Source organism: Lethenteron reissneri, chromosome 53 (assembly GCF_015708825.2).
Source record: "Lethenteron reissneri isolate LAM-NWPU_2019-01 chromosome 53, ASM1570882v1, whole genome shotgun sequence".
Lineage (NCBI taxonomy): Eukaryota > Metazoa > Chordata > Hyperoartia > Petromyzontiformes > Petromyzontidae > Lethenteron > Lethenteron reissneri.
In genome coordinates this window covers 6,266,845-6,280,100 of record NC_083831.1, presented here as the reverse complement: position 1 = coordinate 6,280,100, position 13,256 = coordinate 6,266,845, and the positions used below count along the sequence as shown (strand labels likewise).

Here is a 13,256-nt window from a genome sequence, read left to right as displayed (position 1 = left end):
GATGGGGCTCGGGTGGTGGACGGGGGGGGGAGGTGGGGGAGCGGTGGTGAAGAAAGATGAAGGTTGGGGGAAGGATTGAGGGGAGGGGAATGGGGGAGGGTTGGGGGGGGTGAAGGGTGATAGTGGGGGGGGGGTACACAGTCGATTCACTTCTTGCGTGGCCCGGCCTCTCTTCTCTGACTGCTGCCACGTGGTGCTAATTGCTCGGCTTGCGAGTGTTTGTAACCGCGGCTAATAATTGCATCGCTTCCCCCCCCCCTCCACACGATTTTCTCCCACGTCGCTTTGCCCAGGCCCACTCCTCGCCGCAGCGCCACGCGGGGACCGCTCGAGTTGATGTGCGACTCCAATCGGGTGCCACTCATCCGCGTTGAGACGCCGTCTCTCTGCGGCAGGGTTGTGGTTATCCTCTCCCCTTGGTTTGGTTGCTGTGTTACCCCTCCCCCCCTCCCTCCTTCGTTGAATTTTGTTTCAACCGAGAAACCCCCCCCCCCCCCCGCCCGCACCCCTTGCCTGACCTAACATGGTTGTGAGAAACACATTCCTGCGGAGGGAACTGCTGGTAGGAACGTTGGGTTGCTCGGTCAATGGCCAGGGTCAACGGCGGCGTGGTGTATTCCGCAAATATGCCCGACTGTGAGGGCGGGCACAAGCCGGCGTGAGTAGGTTAAACGTTGAGTTTTATAAGGGACTTTTGAGTTTTAAACCCTGGTGTGCATGGTCGATGTCCTCCACGTGCTCCCGTTTTCTCCCATAAGCAAAATACTCATTAATGGAATTGGCCAAACATCCCAATGCAGGATCCTCCTGTAAGCAAGTCTTGAGACTCACTCAGGCTTTCGTGGTGTACACTGCACTGTGAACTCAACTACCTGAGTTCGGTTGCCAGCGACGACTCACATCAGCGACGAGTGAAAGATAAAAAAAAGTTCTGGGACCTCTCTCTCGGTGAAGTATGGTCAAACAACTCCCAAGACTGACACGGCATGGACAGGCTGTAAACAATTATATCATCAAGGCCCCCCCCCCCTGACTCCTCCCACGCTTCTCGTTCGACGACGGCGGCGTTCGCCCTCGAGCCGTCGCTGTCCAAGGTGCTGAGTCTCCCAGCGCCCTTGGCACGGCAGCAGCGCCGCCTGCTGTCACCCTATCGCAAGGTGACCCCTCCAGCCGCGACAATCCGTGGCGCGGTTACATTTCTAGATTTGAAGCTTTCGTGACTGCAAGGATTCATACTCTTAGGTTTTTTTCGGTAAAGTCACGTAGGTAAAAAAATTAAATTTAATTAATAAAAGTAATCATGGAAATAAAATAATAAATCACAACGTTTCGGAGGAAACACAAGTCTCCGTCATCAGGTGGGACCGTCACAGCCAGATTAACTGTATGAAGTGAGGCAAAACATTTCAAGATACAAGTTCATAAATACAAGTTAAGGGAGGGGAGGAGGGGGGGAGGAGCTTATCTGAGTGTGGTAGCCAATGAATGGAACGTATTGGGGGGGGGGGGGCTAAAAGAGAACAACAGGTCACATGCTAAAGGTGCACATGATGCTAGAAGAGAACGACAATGCACATGATGTTTTACACAGTGTTGGTGGCCATCCAAATACAAAACAGGAGAGTGCTGTTAAACGCTGGGGATGTTAACACTCGGTAAAGTAGAATAGTACCTGTCAAATAAGATGGTCCAAAAATGTGTAGTTAAATCTTTTTTGCATGGTTAATAACATCTTTCCAATGATTACTCAGTTTGTACCCATCATCACGGTTGAAATTATGTCTGTGTTTGCGGTTACATTTGTCATCGTCATCAGCCATGGTCAATCCACTGCTGGGTTATAGGAGGGTGGCTTTATTTATTCCCAAACACACGTTGATAAAGGGTTTACATTACGTCTGCCTATCCTCTCTGACTCCCTTGGTCCCTTTGGTCCCTCTGTAATTCTCAGCAGATCATCGCAGAGTGTGTCAATCACTGCGCCACCGCTCACCCTCCCTCCCCTCCCCCCTATGCAACACGTCCGTGAACAACATTGGATCAAGCCATCATCAATCCACTGCTGGATATCATCGTTTTAATCACCGGCCATAATCAATGTGCTGCTGGATAAAAGGTTTGCCCAAGGTCACTCGCCAATATCAACCGTCAAATCGATATCCGAGTTTGTTCCCTAACCCACCGTGTTCCTCTTGCCCCTCCGTGTAGTGCGCTAACCACCATGCCACCGCTCCCCCATTGTTTTTTTTTGTGTAACCGTGTACAGTAAGTACTGTGCATGGTAAATGCACCATCACACCCGGCGACACACGCCCGTGGGACGCAGCGACGCAGCCTGGCCTCGCTGAGTATTGCACCCAGGCGCAACCTCAAGGAACGGTGGCGAAAAATTACGCTCGGCCGGCTTTGTCTCCCCAGTGCCGATGTGTGTTTTTTTTTTTACACACCGCACGAGGTACTCGTTTAAGGCCGAGTCGACTTAGGGGAGGGTCCCACGACATTTCGTCGAATTTGGCTCGCCGGGTTCCCTAACAGCGTGCTAACCGCTGCACCACCGCTCCCCCGTCATCCACATATATATACACAGACACACAGCCGCACACAGTCACACGCAGAAGTCACACGCAGAAGTCACACACGCCCATTTGGAAGAAGGAGCGACGCAGCCTGGCCTCTGCGAGTATTGCATCGCGACCGCGACCTCCAGCAAGCGACGGTGGAGAGATACAACGCACACGGAGGGCACAAGATGAATCCCAGCAAGAGCGCTTCCTCCGGCGTCGGGGCCGACGCCAAAGAGAGCAAGAGCGCCGGTGAGCGGCGGGCGACGGCCGTGAGCTTTCTCTGTGCCACGCACAACGCGACCTGTGCGGGTGGACGTTGGGGGGTGCCTGTGTGTCTGTATCTACGTGTGTTGCCTGTGGGGAGTGTTGCCTGGGGGTGGGAGCGGTGGTGTAGCGGTTAGCGCTACGCCGCGCTACGAACCTGGCGACCCGGGTTCGATTCCCGCTCACGGCCAACATCGGTGGCGATTATCTGTACCGGTCCTTGGCCTTCCCTAGGTCGACTCAACCTCAAATTAGTACCTGGTGCGGTGTGTAAACATCGCCGCTAGGGAGACAAAGGCGACCGGGCGTGGTGCTGGTCACCCACCCCCTCGTGTGCCGTGCCGGCCTTTGTAGGTGCTCGCTAACAGCACTTGCCCCTACAGTATGTTAAGGCTATACGGGTCATCTTTGTCTTTGTGTTGCCTGCGTCGTGTGGAAACCGCATGCCCAGCCCCAAGCGGCTTCTGTTTAGTCCTAGAGAAGGGACGGGAGCTGATGCGGCACGGGAGGACGTTGAGCCCGAGTCGGACTTGGAGATGACCGCTAAACCAGCCGTGTCGAGATCGACCTCTGTGGAGGAGGGAGGGCTCGTGAAGGACGCTGCTGCTGCTGGGCAGTTGGAGGCAGTCGCCCTCCAGCCAACAACGGAGGGCGGCGGAGGAACGATGCTCACAACAACGAGCGGAACGCCGGGAAGATAAAATGCAGCGAGTTAACGCTGGGTGGAAGCACGGCTGGTGCATCTACCAGTCATCTACCAGTCATCTCAGTGAGCCCGTGGCACCCGGGTCTATCCCGCGACCTCCTGCCGGCGGGCATTCCGCACTTAACGTGGCCTCAGAGTGAACCTAGCCGGGCACGAGCGCCGTGGTGACGTCAACGCCACTTACTGGCGAATGGCGGCTGTTGTGTTTTTTCGTCACAGAAAATGACCGATAGGGTCCCTCCACATCCCTTGCTCTCACTGTACGCGCCATGCTGCGCGGTGTGTGTGTATCGGCCCTCATCATGATGGGCGGATGAATGAAGATCCTTCATTTCACCAATTCCGAGAGTGCGCGGCGCGATCCTGCTCCGTCCCACTGACCAAAAAAGACCTAAACGCACCGAGTCTCTCCCGGAGAATGCGCGAACGAGATAACAATCACTGCCATCGGCATCGCCATCAGACTTGGTCAATCCACTGCTGGATGAAGGCTTCCCGGAAGCCACCACCACCACTAAACACGATCCTGCGATGTTGATGATCCACCTCGCGCCTGCACTGGTTTTGATATCGCTCCGTCTCTCATGGTTGGTGGCCTCGCTCTCGAACGCGTGGCGTTCCCAGAGCGGTGATCGCGTCGTCTTAAATCGCCACAATTCACGGCCCGATTTGTCAGCAGACTCGTGGACGAAGCCCTCCCCTCCCGCGTCGATCTTGGGAGTTTCGTTACACAGCCATACGTCACCACGCTGATCGATGCCTATCGGTGAAGGTCACCCCCCCCCCACGTCCCCAGCGATGTCAGCCGTGACCCGGAATACAACTCGGGTCGCCAGTTTTAGCGCAGTGCGTTATCGCCACCACTCACTGCACCAGCCCTCCCATCGTGATCGTCAAATATTCTTAAAACAATAATATATGTATCTCTAGAGATGCGTTCGTATTCGGGCGCGACGTGGACCCCAAGTATGTAAGGATGGTAACGACATTTGCTCATTACATATTACATGTTCTTAAACACACACACACACGCCAGCATTTAGATGCTCGTTTGCAATGTGCGGCCTGCAGAACACTCGCTGCGTATCGGGACCAGCATTGAGTAGAGATTGTGTCATATCCATCCACACTCGAGTCTGTAATATCCACACTCGAGTCTGTAATATCAACACTGAAGTCTGTAATATACACACTAGAGTCTGTAATATCCACACTCGAGTATGTAATATAAACACGACATTCTTTAATATGCACACTCGAGTCTGTAATATCAACACTGAAGTCTGTAATATACACACTCGAGTCTGTAATATCCACACTATACAAAGAATGGCAATTGTTGAATAACCCCCCGTATAATGACCAGTTAGGTGGATACATTTTTCTCTGTTTGACCTCCTGCCAGCGAGCTTGCGACAATTCCTGTCCCCTCCAAGTGCACCTAGCCTGGCACAGGGGCTGTGGCGGCGTCACCGTCGATCATTAGTGACGAATGGTGGCTGTTGCTGCTGCTGCTGTATATGTTAACCGCGCCGAGTGTATATTAGAGACAATAGTGACATTTAACCACCAACCAACAACGAATTGCTTAGCATCGTAAATTGAAACAACAAACAACCTTCACACAACGCATCGTTACTGTGTTGCAAACGAGTCCCCCAGCCTTGGAGGCGACCGCGTAGGCGAGGTTTCGAGTTTGTAGTTCAGGACCAAGGGCGCTGTCCCTGGTACTGAAATGGCGCTTAGCCCCACCTAGCGGTCAGCGAATCTGTATTGCAACTGCAGGAGAAATCCGATGAGCCACTATTTTTTTTCCACAGATATCCAGTAAGACGCCGTCCATAAATGACGTCACATTTGTGACGATGTGTGACGAGCTTGAGGGGGGGTGGGTTGAGAAATGTGACGTCACATCAAAATGCGCAACTTTTAATAAATAAAGACAGCGCGTTCTACTTAATTAAATCGGCTTTTTAATAAATGTTTTCTCCTACAACATCAGAGTGCAGCGGCACATTAAATACGCACTACAATGGCAATAGTTTTAAGCGATTTGAAGCATGTTTTATTTTGAGGGGATGGGGGCAGAGCTTTGTGACGTCATATTTGAGGGGAGGTCTGACTTTTTGTGACGCCGTGTGACGAGGGGAGGGGGATCAAAAATCGTACAAAATCGCGTGACGTCATTTATGGACGCCTACTAAGGGGCGCGGGGTCAGAACGTTACAACAACAAACAATACAAAAACACGATGGGAGTGCAAAGTAGAGGAAAGATAAACACATCACTTGTTCAAAATATACAAATAAACTAAAATATTACTGGGAGGAACCTCCTGGTTACACCAGCCCACAGGGGATTATTGTGTCCGTCGTGCAGGAAGGGGCTGGGTGGGGAGGGAGGGGCTGGGTGGGGAGGGGCTGGGTGTGGAGGGAGGGGCTGGGTGTGGAGGGGAGGGGCTGGGTGGAGAGGGTGGGGCTGGGTGGGGAGGGGCTGGGTGGGGAGGGTGTGGAGGGGCTGGGTGGGGAGGGTGGGAGGGGTGGGGCTGGGTGGGGAGGGGCTGGTCACCCCGTGGTGCCCTTATAAAACTCAACGTTTAACCTACTCACGCCGGCTTGTGCCCGCCCTCACAGTCGGGCATATTTGCGGAATACACCACGCCGCCGTTGACCCTGCAGGCCATTGACCGAGCAACCCAACGTTCCTACCAGCTCCCTCCGCAGGAATGTGTTTTTTGTTCTTTTACCAGGAAAGGCTCCACTGAGCTTTTGCCTTGTTTTGCAAATGACGGCTCAACTACGTGGCCTATCATCACGTGCGCATTTATAGCAGCGAAATAATCTCAGCGCGTATTTCTAAACGTGGAGGGACAGAGAGAAAAAAATCCACGCGACCACGGGGAGAACATGCAAACTCCAACTGTAGAAAAATCATAATTACGACAATTTACTCATTTATCCAGGAGAGTCACACCGAGTGGTATGATTTATTTTCCAGAGGCTCCTGCCGCTCCATTGTTTATTTATTATTTCAAGAAGTTTTCATCCGATTAATGAGATGGGTTGTGTTTATTATTATTATTATACAAGTAGGGAGAAAACCACAGCGCTCGGAGAAAACCGATGCGTTTTACGAGAGAGACCAACACTCTATCCTCGTACGTGTGTATGTATGTACCAAATGCATACCAACCACTGCCCCCCCCCCCCCCCCCACAGACCTTCAGGCCATGCTTCCACCCCCATATGAAAGACGCCGTACCACCCGACAATGCACACCCCTGCCAATCCCTCGCTCTTACCCCCCCCCCCCCCCCCAGTTGCCAGAACGTTGCTGCCCGGACAGAAGCTCCACTTAACTCTGCTGTCCACATACGGAACTGCCTCCCCGATGAACACATTGTCGGCAAAATGACCGATTCCGGTCTTCAGGCCATCAAATGACGAGCTCACACACATGGACATCTTAACACATTCCTGCGGAGGGAGCTGGTAGGAACGTTGGGTTGCTCGGTCAATGGCCATGGTCAACGGCGGCGTGGTGTATTCCGCAAATATGCCCGACTGTGAGGGCGGGCACAAGCCGGCATGAGTAGGTTAAACGTTGAGTTTTATAAAGGCACCACGGGGTGACCAGCCCCTTCCCACCCAGCCCCACCCCTCCCACCCCCCACCCAGCCCCACCCTCCCCACCCAGCCCCACCCTCCCCACCCCCCACCCAGCCCCTCCCCTCCCCACCCAGCCCCACCCTCCCCACCCAGCCCCTCCCCACCCTTCCCTCCCCACCCAGCCCCTCTCTCCCCACCCAGACCCTCCCTGCACGACGGACGGACGGACACAATAATCTCCTGTGGGCTGGTGGAACCAGTGGGTTCCTAACTTTACCACTCGCCTTGTACGGACTACTGAGTCGTTGAGCTGCAGCGAACCCAATGATTATGCCGATTATATATGTACTCGTGTCTAATGCGGCTATTGTTTGCAATTGCCACCCAATAAAACAAACTGCACGTTGAACCTTTTTCTCACCGTACGTAGCCAACCGGTGCTAATCGGAGGTACAGATGGAAACAGACGACAATTAGTCTCGCATACCATCGCCCATCGCCCTAACCGCAACCGTAATGCTACCACGCCCCCCCCCCCCCCAAAGGTAATTAAGCGAATCCGAGTCACGAGCCTGGCTCGAGATACAATCCCAGCCGTAATCTCGTCCCTTGTAATTAATTATCTTAGCCCCAAACAAGAGTTCAAGAGGTAGTCATAGCTCGAACCTTTAATCCTGGCCATAATCATATATTTAATCCGAGCCCTGCTCATAATCCTAGGCCTAACCCTGGTCCGAGACGTAATTACAGACCTAATTCTACTTCTAGACGTAATCGCAAACACTTGTACGGCACGAACACCGTTGTTGACAACCAGCATTTGCTTCCCAGGACCCCCCCCGCCCCGCCTGCAACCCCCACACACGTGTGAGGGGGAAACACTCTATCCCATACAGATTGAACAGGTGGTGTTCACGTTTGCTCTGCTGGAGCCTTAATCTCCTGGAAAGTCAGGGTATGATAATTGTTTTTTTTTACCCTGGCGCACAACTAATGGCAAATGAGGTTCCAATGGTGTAAATGCTTCCCGGAGCTCTCATACTCTGATGGTGCATTGTCTTTGAGTTGTGCGCCTTTTGACGTCATCTGGTCCAACACCATGTGAGACTAGGCTCTAAGGAAAGCTGTCTCGGGTGTGGACCAATCAACTTCAAGGACAGTGCATACATTTTCTTGGTTCTTTCGGTAAAGTCACGTAGAAGGGAAGTAATAAAATAATAAAAATAAAACATAATAAAATTATTCTCACTGTGAGAATGATTTTATTATGTTTTATTTTTATTATTTTATTACTTCCCTTCTACGTGACTTTACCGAAAGAACCAAGAAGATGAATCCCTGCAGTCACGAAAGCTTTAAATCAAAATTTAGTGCATACATTATCATAGTTGTGTTTTTTGTTTGCATTCCGACTGCAGGTATTGTGGTCAATGCAAACATGACTCCTTGTAAAAAAAAGGTGTCAGTTTTGTTGCCAGATAAAAGGGTAAAAAAAACAATTATCATATTTTGCTACTGGAAAATGAGGTTCCAATGGTGTAAGTCAGGGTATGGCTCCTCCTCCTCCTCGACGTCCATGGGAAAGGAGTGTCGCATTATTTGTGTGATGCATTAACCCTCGCTGGGTTACAGGCCACCACCACCACGACCCGTGCTTTAATTCGGTGTTCCTCTCATCCCCTTTCTCGGTCTGTCCCGTTCCCCTCTCCGTGTGCGTCTCTGCGCTCCGACACGTTTGTTTCCGCGATTAGGCGCAGTGCTATTGGGGCGCCACGGTGGCGAGATGTTAACTACCTCGCCTGGTATACAGGAGGTCGAGGGTTCGATCTCGACCCTGACGCTTGCTGCTGTATATTTGGAGTTTGCATGTTTCTCTCTCCGTGGTTGTGTGGATTTTTCTCCGGGTCCTCCGGTTTTCCCCTCCACATTTAAAATAACTCGTTTAGAGTATTTGGCTGCTATAATTTCCCACGTGATAAGCCACTTCGTTGCGCTATCAACTTGCTTTTAAGGGATTACATCTTGAATCATTGCCTCACTTGATGCAGCAAATCTGGCTGTGACGGTCCCACCTGATGACGGAGACTTGTGTTGCCTCCGAAACGTCGTGATTTTTATTTTATTTTACTTTTATTAATTTTAATGTTTTACCTACGTGACTTTACCGAAAAAACCTAAGAATATGAATAAGCTGTATAGAGCTCAGCGGGCACTTATCTGGTAAAATAAACTAAAACATAGTTCATGTTTTTTTTTATTATAGTTTTACAAATGTGAGTTGTCATCGTCCATGTTGATGTCGCCCTCTAGGACACGAAGGGGTGGAGGTGGAGCACATGGACGGGGAGCCCGCCGCTAACGGAGGCCCCGAGGTAAAGCGGCGGCGCCGTGGACGTGCGGCCACGGGGGGCAGCACGCCGACGCGCGGCCACGCGTATGAAACTTTTAGCGTAAAACTTTCGTGATTTTTTGTTGTTTACCATTCAGAGAATCGGCGGAATTAACGACCCGAGGGTTCGTTCGTTGCCCTCATCGGCAAGCCACGTTTTTTTCTCTCGTGGGCTCCGGGACGTCCGGTACGGCTCGTTAACTTAAAGTAGAGGTTTCCTTCCGCGGGTCGGGACTACGATTCGACGAGTCGTATAGAAGAAGGAAAACCTCAACCAAAACTCGACTCTGGTGCGACTGCGTATTGTGACCACATCGCCAGCTGTCGCCCCGTCTCCCTCGACCACTCGCGAGGTCGTCGATTGACCCCCGAGGGGTTTGACGGTAGAGATATCGGTGGAAGGTGGTCGAGAAAGTGGTGACGCAGTCCGCAGTCAAGACCCCCCGCCCCCCCCCCCCCCAGCTACGGTCAGAATATGAATCGTGCTGATCATAACCAGGACTGTCCATAGTGGGGGGGGGGGGGGGGGGGTGCAGGGCCCGGGGCACACACCACACCGCGCCTTCAAACTAAACCGGAAGAATAACATCTGACACCGTGACGTTGAAGCGTGCCCCCCCCCCCCCCCCAAGGCGCGGGGCCCGGGTCAGTCGCCCCAATTCGTCGTACCCTGGTTGTAGCGTGCCTGGAGCAAGCTCGATCGCCGATTTAGCGCGTACGCTTTCGCCACCAACGTTATTCGAAATTAAGTTTGTGCTGGGTTCAGATCGCGTGAATATAAATGCGTCGTCGACAGGTTCTGGCTTGTCACCCGATGAAGCTGGTTGTTGTAATCGCCGGCGAAACGTCGTACTTCAAATGTTGTGGGTTTACTCTCCAACACGACCGGTGGTGCTGAAGTGGTAACACATTGGCACATTTTCTTCGCGTGACAAGCCTTGCCAGTTTAACACGTGGTAGGCTTTCGCGACCGATATCATCCATAACAGAGGGTTTTTTTACTGTTGGGTTAGATCGAGTAATTATATAAATGTGTCATTAAACTCGCCACCACCCGACACAGCCAATTAGTAAGTTGTGTCACGTAGCTAAAGCGTGCCAATTCGCGGTGTGTTGGAGAGCAAATCCACAACATTTGCAATCTGAGTACGACGTTTCGCCAGTAATCACAACCGGCATCATCAGGCAGACAGCCAATTGTCTGCGTCTGATGGAGGGGGTTACAACACGTGCACGTTCACGCGATCTAACCCTGCAAAAAAACCCATCGTTCCATCACGATCGCTCACTCAGTATCCCTCCGTGGCCAAACGCGAAATTGCCCCCCTCTCCCCGGGCCGCTGATTCGACGGTGACGCGCGTCTTTGCCCGCTCCCCTCCCGCAGAAGTTTTTCGGCCTCTCGACGAAGGAGTGGGGCCTGGTGGCCCTGGGGATCGTGGCGGTCGTCGGACTCGCCGTGTACGTCAAGCGGCGCGACTGAGACCACCACAATCCTGCCGCTCCCACCCCCTCCTCCCTCCCTCCCTCCCACACCGACCTCCCGAACGAGATGCAATCGTCCGGAGACGCGGAGACCGCGCCACGCACGCACGAGACGGCCACGCATCGTCGTCAGTCGCCGTCACCATCGTCGCCCCAGTTGTCAACACTTAGCGGAGTAGCTGCGGCAACGTTGCCCTCCACCGATCGTTATTGGAGTGCCTCGGCCGGTGCGAATGGCAATGGGTTTACACGGAATGTGTGCGTGCGTGCGGCTCACAAGCAGCGGGAAGGCACGACAGGCTTCGTCCATAATAGAGGGGGTTTTTGTGTTGGGTTCGATCGCGTAAATAATAAATGTGTCGTTAAACCCGCCACCACCCGACACAGCCAATTAGTAAGGTTTGTCACGTAAACAAACGTGGCAATTCGTTACTCGTTCAGCACACCGGTTGTGTGTTGGAGAGTTAAACACACGACGACATTTACAATTCGAGTAGCGTGACGTTTCGCCGGTAATTACAACAACAAGCAACTTCTTCTTGGTTCTTTCGGTAAAGTCACGTAGAAGGGAAATAATAAATAATAAAAATAAAACATAATAAAATACAATTCTCACGACGTTTCGGCCACAACGCAAGCAGCCGTCCTCAGGTGAAGAACAGGTCTGTCGGAAAGACAGCGTCTGAATGAATTGTATTATTTCCCTTCTACGTGACTTTACCGAAAGAACCAAGAAGATGAATCCCTGCAGTCACGAATGCTTTAAAACGAAATTTAACAAGCAACTTCATCAGCCAGAATTGTGCAGAAATCCTCCTGCTGTTTCAGCTTTAACGACACATTTATATTCGTGCGATCTAACCCAAAAAAAACCTCTATCATGGAAAATATTGGTCACGAACGCCTACTGCGCGTTGAGCAGGCATCATCACCTTAGTAAAAATATCATTCGTAACACGCACAATTGAAGGAATATAATTGGCCGTGATTCGGTGGCACGGAGCCAAAGTTGGTGTCGCTCAGGCGAGAGACCACGGCATACGATCGCCACGTCGCGTGTACGACGTTCTCAGCCTTGTCCACACCACCAACTCAAGAGCTGAACGTTTGGCTGCATTGCTGTGTGTGTGCCTGCACGCACTTACCTGCTCTGTAGTGGGGGTTGTCTTCATTTACAGAGGGTGTTGGATCTGAGTAAAGCCTCTTGACGATTAATCGATTAATTGGTAAATTTTCATTGTTAAAACTCATGATCCATGCATCAAATGGACCACGTAAGAATGAGTAGCAGACCAAAAGTAAAGGTATAATGATGCATCACTTAATAACAATCGCGTCTGTAAGAACTGATGTTTCACAATTCGTATACAGTACAGCACTGCTTATCTTGTTGCTGATGGGTTTAATGTGACCCCTGCAGCCACTATGGGTGCAATGTAAAAAAATTAATTGATTATTGAATCTAATCAGGACTCTGATTCGCAACAATCCATCACTCAATTGAACCCCCCTTTTAAATAATGATATAAAAGGTATACATATCAACATTTAATGTATCAGTCTCATCATGTAGCTGTGGGCTGATAAACTGATGACACAATTGTCACAGACAGAAGAACTGCTATTCATTTTCATTGGGTCTCATCAGCAAGATGTGGCCTCACAATCCAGTGCCCCGTGTGTGCGCACGCTGGGGAGAGAGACATCCCCACACAGCCAATGTCCACCGCCAAATATTCGGCCAAAATTGCTCTGCTTTATTTTATCATTGCGCAGAAAAGAATGATAAAAAAGTGAAGTTGACACGGGGTATCCCGGCATACTTCCTGTGTGCATTCTACACCGGCGATGTCACGTGACAGATAGCCCAGCTGTTAAGTCAGAGGTTGACCTCGGTGTCTGAGCAGTAATCCCCGTCAAATAGTTACACACGCATTTAACACACCGCAAAATATTGTAAATTGTCGTAGCTACGAACACTCACTTAACCCAAGTCCACTGTAGACCAATAAATGGAAGTGTATTCTATGCCCTCTTGTTCTGTCTCTTCTCTGCCTCTTGCTTCATTGATTTTGATTTAAATTAAGTTAAAATTTCAAAAGCCGATTTAAAGCTTTCGTGACTGCAGGGATTCATCGTCTTGGTTCTCCTGAAGACGGCTGCTTGCGTTGTGACCGAAACGCCGTGAGAATTATTTTATTATGTTTAATTTTTATTATTTATTATTTTCCTTCTACGTGAG

At 51.1% G+C, this 13,256-nt stretch overlaps 1 long non-coding RNA gene across 1 annotated transcript; it reads left to right on the top strand.

The window, feature by feature from the left end:
• The first annotated feature begins 2,395 nt into the window (after positions 1-2,395).
• Positions 2,396-13,042, top strand: LOC133356375 (uncharacterized). Its single transcript, XR_009756843.1, has 3 exons — positions 2,396-2,813; positions 9,453-9,514; positions 10,917-13,042. It is a non-coding gene; the product is annotated as an uncharacterized LOC133356375 (long non-coding RNA).
• Positions 13,043-13,256: the final 214 nt, after the last annotated feature.